This window comes from Echinops telfairi, unplaced genomic scaffold (genome assembly GCF_000313985.2).
Source record: "Echinops telfairi isolate 266 unplaced genomic scaffold, ASM31398v2 ScPeMD7_23;HRSCAF=83, whole genome shotgun sequence".
Taxonomy (NCBI): Eukaryota; Metazoa; Chordata; class Mammalia; order Afrosoricida; family Tenrecidae; genus Echinops; species Echinops telfairi.
Window position 1 is genome coordinate 53411666 of NW_022103920.1, and position 10219 is coordinate 53421884.

Sequence of the window (10219 nt, forward strand, 5' to 3'; positions counted from 1 at the left end):
AGAAGGACTATCAGTGCCGGGATGCCCTAATTGTTGTTAAGTGCCACCACTTGTATGTCAGTTTGTCTTCCTGCGGTGGCTTGTGTGTGGCTGTGATGCTGGAAGCTATGTCGCTGGTATTTCAATTGCCAGCAGGGCCACCCAAAGTGGTCAGGTTCCAGACCACGAACAGACAACGAAGGACTTGGCTCCTCACTCCGAAGGAAGAAGCCGCTGAAAACCGCTCCCTAATTGAAAGCGTACAGAACGGTGGCGGGGGGAAAAAAAAAAAAAAAAAAATCACAGGACCGCTATCCAACGCTCCAATAACCCGCAACCTTCTCGCGCGACGATTCGGCCGGAAGTGACGGCACAAGCGACGCGCGAAGCCGCCCCACGGGAGAGGGCGGGGGAGTTCTGCGGGGGCTAGGGGCGGGGCGCGGCCGCGGCTCCGCTTCCGGTGGCTCGTCGCGCTCGCTCACTCCAGCTGCAGCCACTCTCGCCCGTGGCTGCTTCCTCCATCCTGGTATTTTTTGGAGCCTCCATCCTGGTTCTTCCAAAGTGCCCGGACCCAAAACAGGAAGTAAGTGCGATGGAACCTTCAGGTCCCAGTCGCCGCCAGGGCCGCTCCGCCCAGTGGAGCCTGCCCGGCCCCCTCGTCAGCCGCCAGTTCCCGCCGGCCGGCCCTGCAGCTGAGCCCTGGCTGAGCCCTGCGGGCGGGGTCGGAGCTGGGCCTTCGTGACGCCGGAGCGGCTGTCTCCGCACGCTCTGGCCAGAGCCTCGGGCCTGGGCCGTGAGCGGCCGCCGACGGGGGCGGAAAATGGCGGCTGCTTTGGAGGATCTAAATGGCGCCGAGACCCCTGGGGGGTGGGGTGGGCCGGGAGCTTCGACAGAAAATTGGGCCGGGGCTTGTGGGACCGTAAGCAAAGTCTTTTATACTCTCTCGGAATGCTCTCTATCTCTTTCCTTTTCGGGCTTTATTCCGTGGTCTGGTCAAGAAGCGGTGGGGTTGAGGAAGTTTGAGCAGGCCTCTCGTCAACCCCCCCCCCATATTTTGGGGTTCACGGCTCAGCCCTCAGTGACTCGGGGTTGCTGGCCGTACTATCTATCCTCCGCTAAAATCTTTTTAAGGAGTGACTAACTTGGGCTTCGGGGGAGATGCCGTTCCGAGCAGAGTAGTAGTAGATATGTTTTGTAGAGTTAGGAAGTTTATCTTTAAAAATTTTTTAATCTTCATGTCTTTTAAATTGGACGTTTGGTTTGAGAGACTAGAGCCCTCTAGAGAGGGACTTAGCGTGCCTTTCCTTACTCCAGCCCGAAGTGTTTGGGAGCAGAAGTGGCCGAGTGCCATTCTATGCTGGAAAATGATACGGTGTGTTTTTATGAGAAGCTTTAGATAAGATGATGACGACTCGGTGACATATACACCTAGAGCCCCTCCCCAGTACCGTATCCTTTCAGACAGCCGGAGCAGCTGCTAGCTGGAATGTGACAGAATGCATATTCTGTGTGATTACTTGCTAAAATTCGGTGCCTTAAAAAAATTAAATACCATTTGAAGAGTTTTTTCTTTATTAATTGGCTCTACAGTTTTAATTAGGGGAGGGCAGTATCCATTTGTAGTTTGTACACTTCAATGTAAGAAAAGGTCTCTGTTAAAAAGTTTTTAAAAGATTAAAAAAAAACTTCTCTCTTTTTCAATTAGAAAGTTCACATTATCCAGTTACTTCAAATTCTTTACAAGTAACACTGAGATTTAAAAAAATTCGTTTTATACTTGATTAAGGTTTAGAAATCTGGTTAAGATTTAGGGGAAAAATGAGATTTCTTAACATTAGAAAAGTTGTGCTACTTAGCAGAATAAAATTCCATTTGACAGTAACGTTTTGTTTTTCCATTCAGGGGAACACAAAACCATTCTGATCCTGTGGGGCTAAGGGATATGTGAAGAAATACATTTCATGATTTGTGATTAGTTCATCATATTTTAACTCCTGTATACTGGACGCTTTTGTCTATCATCGAAAAAGTTAATTATATATGTATATATATTTTTAAAGCTAATATGTGTATATTAAAAAGTGAATATACACACACACACATATATATATATATACACTTTGTTTTTACCATTTTACTTCATAGGCTCACCCCAAAATATGCTTTGGGGGACTGAGCTACTTCATATATTCTGCCTGCATTTGTTTTAAATTGAGCTAGATCAGTGGGTCTCAACCTGTGGGTTGTGACCCTTTTGGAGGTTGAACGACCGTTTCAAAGGGGTCCCCTGATTGATAACAGTAGCAACATTACAGTGAGGAAGTAGCAATGAAAATAACTTTATAGTTGGGGTTCACCACACATGAACTGTATTCAAGGGTCACGGCATTAGGAAGATTGAGAACCACTGAGCTAGATGATAGGGCCAAAATGCTATTCCCTGTCTCTTCTACATTTGATCAGTGAGCACTGGTCATTGCATGCATACTTAGAGCCTTATGCTCATACTTGTAGCGCTTTGTAAGTACGCATATAATTTTTCTCTGAACCAAAGCAGTCCAAAAAAGTTTGAAGTTAGGAATTGAACTTCTAAAGCAGAAAGGCTGGGCGGGGATAGTTATTGGTAGAGAATAACATCAAAAGTAGGGGTTAAGTTTCTCATTAATATACATACATATGCATATACTTTTAAAATAAAGTTTGTTTTTTATCTCAGTTCTCATTACACCCTGTAGGTGCTTTGACTGTTGGTGGTGGGAGGATGTTATTTGCAAGGTTAAAACTCACTGCCATCTAGTTGATGCAGACTCGTAGGGACCCTGTAGGACAGGATAGAACTGCCCCTGTGAATTTCCAAGTTCCAAAAATTTTATGGGAGCAGAAGTTCTCATTCTCTGGGAACGCTGGTGGGTTTGAACCTGTGGGCCTTGCAGTTAGCAGCCTAATTTACCACACCACCAGGACACCTTGTTTTGTTTTGCAAGGTTATTTATGTTTAATTTACTCTGTAATCAAAAAAATAAACTTGCCTACACCTTCCCTACATAATCCTTATCATTTTCTTCATCTCCCCAATATCTACACACCTTAATTTTTTATTTCTAGTAAACATATGTCCAAGAAATAACATTTTGTTATTTTTCGTAATTGCTATTATGCTACATTAAATATATTGGCTTACATTAAGCTCCTATGAGGATGAACAAGATAATATTAAATGTCTTGGGGATGTACAACCTGGTGCATAGATATTAAACTGAAAAGGCTAGGATATGTTTTTGAAAGTATTGAGGTCCTAGAGTCCTTTTATATATGTTGAAAGCTACCATAATTTAAGAACTACAATAAAGTTGAGGGAGGGTTCCCCTTTTTTGGGGGGTGGGGGTGTTCCCCTTTTTAAAAATTTCATATGCCCAAAACTTTGGATGATTCAGGTTCAGTGCAACCCTATACATTGTGGGAGGGAAGTCCAACCCATGAGCTGGATAAGGCCTTTGAAATGATCAGTACCTAGACAATTGTCCAATCTATGTGGTGATGTTTGCTTTCTTATAATTTCTGTTTTCTTTTGTTAGGTAAGTTCTTGTGAATCACAAGGGGGTCGGTAGAGGTGGGATGGGGTGGCACTGGGAAAGTTTGTGGGAAAATCTCTTAATAACATTTTCCCATAAACTAAGGGAATCTCCTCATCCCCAGTTTGTGCTGTGATTCCATGAAAGTAAATGGGAAAGACAGTCCACTGGATGATTAAATACAGAAAGAAATTAGCAGGAGAACGCACACTGTAGAGCTCTTTATGAATGAGAATTATTGTTTGCTTAGTGTGTGTCTATTGTCTGTGTCTCCCCTTCCCTTCCTGCCCCCAATAAATGATGGTTGTTTAGTATGGTGCTGCCTCGTTTTTTATTTTGGTTGTGTGCACTGTTGTCAAAGCCATTAGGTGTTTAAGCAGCAAAAGAATCAGGTGTATTCACTGCTCCTGTGTGTTTCGGTATCTGAGGAAGTATACTTTATACTTTAATGTAAGTTAGGGATTTAGTGATAATTGCTATTTCCCTTTTTTTAAATCATTTTATTAGGGGCTCATCACCTCTTAGCACAATTCATATATACATTGATTGTGTAAAGCACATGTGTACATTCGTTGCCCTCATCATTCTCAACATTTGCTCTCCACTTAAGCCCCTGGCCTCGGGTCCTCATTTTTAGCCCCTCCCTCCCCGCTCCCCCATCCCTCATGAGACCTTGATAATTTATAAATTACTGTTTTGCCATATCTTGCCCTGTCCGACATCTCCCTTCACCCATTTTTCTGTCGTCCCCCCACAGAGGAGGTCACATGTAGATCCTTGTCATCGGTTCCCTCTTTCCAAACCAGTCTCCCTCTACCCTCCCAGTATTGCCACTCACACCACTGGTCCTGAAGGGATCATCCGCCCTGGATTCCCTGTGTTTCAGGTTCCTATCTACCAGTGTACATCCTCTGGTCTAGCCAGACTTGCAAGGTAGAATTGGGATCAGGATAGTGGGATGCGGAGGAAGCATTTAGGAACTAGAGGAAAGTTGTATTTTTCATCGTTGCTGCATTGCACCCTGACTGGCTCATCTCCTCCCCGAGACCCCTCTGCAAGGGGATCACCAGTGGCCTACCAATGGGCTTTGGGTCTCCACTCTGCACTCCCCCCATCATTCACTATGGTAAGATTTTTTGTTCTGATGATGCCTTATACCTGATCCCTTTGACACCTCGTGATTGCATAGGCTGGTGTGCTTCTTCCATGTAGGCTTTGTTGCTTCTGAGCTAGATGGCCGCTTGTTTACCTTCAAGCCTTTAAGACCCCGGACGTTATACCTTTTGATAGCTGGGCACCATCAGCTTTCTTCACCACATTTGCTTATGCATCCATTTGTCTTCAGCAATCTTATGGAGGTACGCACACAATGATACGATTTTTTGTTCTTTGACGCCTGATAACTGATCCCTTGGCCACCTCTTTATCACAGGCTGGTGTGCTTCTTCCATGTGGGCTTTGTTGCTTCTGAGCTAGATGGCCGCTTGTTTACCTTCAAGCTTTTAAGACCCCAGACGCTATATCTTTTGATAGCCGAGCACCATCAGCTTTCTTCACCACATTTGCTTATTCACCTACTTTGTCTTCAGCGGTTGTGTCGGGAAGGTGAGCATCATAGAATGCCAATTTCATAGAAGAAAGTATTCTTGCATTGAGGGAGTACTTGAGTAGAGGCCCAATGTCCTTCTGCTACTTTAATACTAAACCCATAAATATAGGCACATAGGTCTATTTCCCCATCCTCATATAAATATATTTGCCTATGTACATGTCTTTATCCAGACCTCTATAAATGCCCTTTGCCTCCCAGCTCTTTCCTCTATTTCCCTTGACTTTCATCCTGTCCCACTATCATGCTCAGTCCCCACCAGGGTTTCAGCAATTCCTCTTTGTTATATTACCCTTGATCATGCCCTACCAGGTACTATTTCCCTTTAAAGAGCATCTTTCAATGCTGTCTTCCATAAATTGTAATCGTTTTATATATGATCTTTTGCTTGTGGTAAATATTTAGTTATATGTGCCATTTCATCGTTCTAAGCATGTATACATCACTCACATTGTGTTCATGTTGTGCTCAGTTTTTATTATTTATTTAAATCATTTCATTGGGTGCTCATACAACTCATCACAATCCATACATCCATCCATTGTGTCAAGTACATTTGTACATTTGTTGCCATCATCGTTCTCAAAAAAATTTTCTTTCTAGTTGAGTCTTGGTAACAGCTCATTTTTCCCCTCTCCCTCCCTCACCCTTGATAATTTATAAATTACTATCATTTTTTCATGTCTTACACTGTCCGATGTTTCCCTTCACCCACTTTTCTGTTGTCCGTTCCTATGTAATTGCCAAATCAGATCACCTTAAGTTGAGCCACACTACCAAGTTGCTACCATTTAATTATTATGAAATTGTTTTCATTAGTTGATAACTAACATTCACATCGTAAGTAATGAAAACCTCCCACAATAAACTCCATTTAATGGCGATATACTGTCCATTTTACGGACCACTTTGGTGTCTTAAAGAGCACAAGATAGGTTTATTCATTATTCTCCATGTTCATCTATAGCTGTGATGTTTAAACCTTTCTACAGAAGAGCAAATCTCGGGGCCCAGGGACCACCATCCAAAAGGATCCTGAGATACAAAGTATTCACATTCTTGGCTAAAATCGGTATTGTAGAGGGTATTGGTTGTATATGTTTTCCGAAGCCCTGTTTTGTCCATGTTCGTTTCAGCATATGAGAATTTGTTATTACCTATTTTTCCCTCTAAAATTTCCTTTTTAGCAAGAGTTTGAAGCAGTAAAATAAATTAAAGGTTTAAAATATATCTCAAAAATTCCTTATTATCTATTACTAAAGCAAGTCCCTCTTTAGCACATCATAAGACAGCATTAAGTGTATTCAAAGATGGTGTTGTGGGTTGTGGTACCAGTCCTTCTGATAACAATAAGTGCAAAAAAAGTATTAAACTTGTGTACATATGTTCTCAAAATTGTGAAAACTGATAAATCTTTGATCTTTACAAGACTTGGGTGATATTATGAAGGCTAAAATATATATAGTTATCTTTCTTACTATTATAACAGATCAGGAAAAAGACATCAGAAAACAAAATGTGTTCTTATTGCCTTATTAAAGAATGGCAGAAACTGCCTCATAGCCAGGGTTTCTTAATTTTTAGCTCACTTAATAAAATTGTGTGGTGCTGTGTGTCCTGTAGCTTATTTGCTATCCTTTTGTTAAGAGATCTGTTACTGAATGCTCTTTTATACAGTGTAGTCTCATCTCATCTTCCAAATTGGACTTTTAACTCCAAACATCTAGGGACAGCAGCCACTGTTGACTCCAGTTATACTCGTGATCTCTACTAATAGCATCCTCCCCCTCCCCCTCCCCCTCCCCCAACAAGTGCTATGCTTGGGAGCTGTTTCAATATACAGAATTAGCCCCAACAGGCTAGGGAAAAAATGTTTTTAACTTGTCCAGAAAATTAGAACAATTGTGTAGGCTCAATTTGTTGGACACGCATCTAAAAGAATCAATTTAACAAACACTTGACCTCAATCATGGAATGGAGAATAGGCTAATTTCTGTAATTTATGTCTATAAAAGAGAACTTAAAAAAGTTTGTGGAGAACTTCCATTATCTTCTCATTGCTTTTTTGCAATGACGTTTTGAAGCCCTTGTACTTATAGTCAGACCTGTGTGAGCCAGAATGCGATGGGACTTCCGTTTTTTGGTTTTTTTTTCCTGGTGTACAGTTTTTCTGCCTTTGACAGGGTGGAGTCTTGCTTCTTTTCTGTTTTGTTCTTGGGGGGAAGTATTTGAATTTTTTGCCTCTGAAAAGTTTCCACCTTAAAGATTTTCTGGTATTCTCAAGTTTTACTCTTAAATGTTTTACACCACATTTAGATCTTTTGATAGTCGCCAAAGGATGGGAAACATGCCACAATTCCATTTTACTACTAAATTGACTTATTTTTCAAGACAATTCCTCATTTCTAGTTAGTGTAAAGAATTATTACAGTATATTACAAAAGGAGAAACAAGCTAATGGTGTATTTATTTGCCTCAAGTGGGACCACAATTTTAGAAATGGGGATCTTCCTAATGTTTTTTTTTTCCCCCTTCCTAATGTTTTTCGTGTTAAGCCAAATGAAAGGGCAGAGAGGTGTTCCAGATATTGGTAGGCATAATTTCATGGTAAATGAGTTGGAATAGCAGCTCTAAATTAACTTTGTTCCCTGCTTTCTCAAGTTGACTTATGCACCATATTTCTCAGTTCCAGTGATGGTCTCAGAATGCAAATATGCTCTTCTAAATCGCTGTTTTGACCCCAGGGTAGCTACTCTCCACCATCAGATTTAAACCTCACCGATGAGGTGTCTGCAGTTTGTCAAATTTTACCTCCTATGCTGTGTATTTCAGTAGAACTGCTTTCCCCACAACAATGAAACTACAAGGTTAATACAGTGTTCTCAATATTGCCAGATGAGATGAATAGTCACTTTTATCAGTTTATCCTCTCAGCAGTATTTTCATAAAGTTCACTGAAGGCTCCCTGAAAATAGTTCTCCTTGGGTTGTCTTTAATGCCTCTTCGTTTCCCACCTGTGTCACTGGTTGGTAATTCTCAGTCTCCTTTGCTTGTTTATCTGCTTGGATTTCCAATGTTACAGTGATCTAGAACTGGAATATTAGTTTGCCTTTAAAAACAAGTTCGATGTAACAACGATGAGAAATACAACTTTCCTCTAGTTCCTAAATGTTCCCTCCCTGCTCCCACTACCATGACTCGAATTCGACCCTGTAAGTCTGGCTGGACCAGAGGATGTACACTGGTACAGATAGGAACTGAAAATCCAGGGAATCCAGGGAGGATGAGCCCTACAGGACCAGTGGTGTGAGTGGCGAAACAGGGAGGGTAAAGGGAGAATGGGTAGGAAAGAGGGAACCGATTACAAGGAACTATATGTGACCTCCTCCCTGGGGGACAGACAACCGAAAAGTGGGTGAAGAGAGACGTCGGACAGGGCAAGATATGACAAAATACCCACTTACAAACTATCAAGGGCTCATGAGGGAGGGGGGAGCCGGGAGGGAGGGGAAAAATGAGGACCTAATGTCGGGGGTTTAAGTGGAGAGAAAATGTTTTGAGAATGATGTACAAATGCGCTTTACACAATTGATGTGTGTATGGATTGCGATAACAGTTGTATGAGCCCCTAATAAAATGTTTTTAAAATAAAATAAAAACAAGTTGGCTAACTCAGTTCTGTAGCTCCAGTTCTGGGCAGTTGTTCTCCCACTTAAATAGCTACCTCCCATCTTGACATCTTGGAAGGTGTTCATTATGCTTGAAGCACATTAGCTATTCAAGCCCAAAGCTTAGGGATCATTGTGCAGTAACTCCCCTTGGTCATCTCTTCCATGCCAATCCTGGCCTTCATAATAGATCCTTTGTCCAGTCTCCTCGCGTTAATGCTGCTTATTACCGAACCACAACCATCTTTTACAGCTTGTACCGTTACCTACTCTATATTGCAGTATGAGTTATATTTTTAAGTGAAATTTAAAATTCCCAGTTCAAAACCTTCAATGTTTCTTAATTCCCTGTGATCGCCTTTCTATATATCCAACAACGATTTCAGCTGTTCTCCCTCTCTCTTGCTCAGAAACATATATAGCTTTCCCCTCCAAAACACCAGATATCTTAGGGCATTGGTTCTGAACCTGTGGGTCGTGACCCCGTTGGGGTTGAACGACTCTTTCACAGGGTCGCCTAAGACCATCAGAAAACATATTTCCGGGCTAGGCTAAGACACGGCTCCTCTATCCGTTTCCACGTGGGTCCGCCCATGTGCAGATACGCCTACAAATGAGTGAGTACCCAGTGTGAAGACTGTTACCCATGCTATACCATGCTTCACGACAAAATTTCATTTATTTGTAATTAGAAATAAATATTTTACAAAACATAATTACATATTTTTGTGATTAATCACTGCTTTATATTCAATTTGTAACAGTGAAAATACATCCAGCATATCAGGTATTTGTCATTAATCACTATGCTTTATGTTCAATTTGTAACAATGAAAATACATCCTGCATATCAGATATTTACATGACGATTCAAAACAGCAAAATTACAGTTATGAAGTAACAATGAAATTAATTGTATGGTTGTGGGTCACAGCAACATGAGGAACTATTAAAGGGTCGCGGCATTAGGAAGGTTGAGGACCACTGTCTTAGAGACTTTGTTCTTAACCGGCTGCTGGTTTGAGTCACATCCTTGCAGTGATATGTTACTATCTTTGTTGATTAGGCAATGTAAAGTAGTGTTTGTGGTAGGTGGAGGGAGGACATAGATAAGATGCGTGCGCACACACACACACACACACACACACACACAGAAGAAGCATAAGGAAGGGTATTTGGCTCCAAGCAGGGAATGAAGTGACTTGGGAACTAGGTTGAGAAGCCACTATACAGTGAACCCCTCGTTTATCGCGGTTAATCGGTTCTAGACCCTACCGTAATAAATGAAATTCCGCCAAGTAGGATTCCTTATTTGTAAATCAAATATTTTCGTAGTTAAAGCATAGAGGACATGAAAAAACACCCTTTAGTCACCATTACACTCGTATTAC

At 41.6% G+C, this 10219-nt stretch overlaps 1 protein-coding gene across 2 annotated transcripts in view; it reads left to right on the plus strand.

Annotated features, from left to right (window-relative positions):
- Positions 1-478: 478 nt before the first annotated feature.
- Positions 479-10219, plus strand: part of DMTF1 (cyclin D binding myb like transcription factor 1) — a 71503-nt gene continuing 61762 nt past the window's right edge. For both annotated transcript variants that reach the window (XM_004702636.2, XM_045288976.1), the window contains exon 1: positions 479-562. The gene's annotated coding sequence lies outside the window, so the exon portion shown is untranslated. The remainder of the gene's footprint in view (positions 563-10219) is intronic.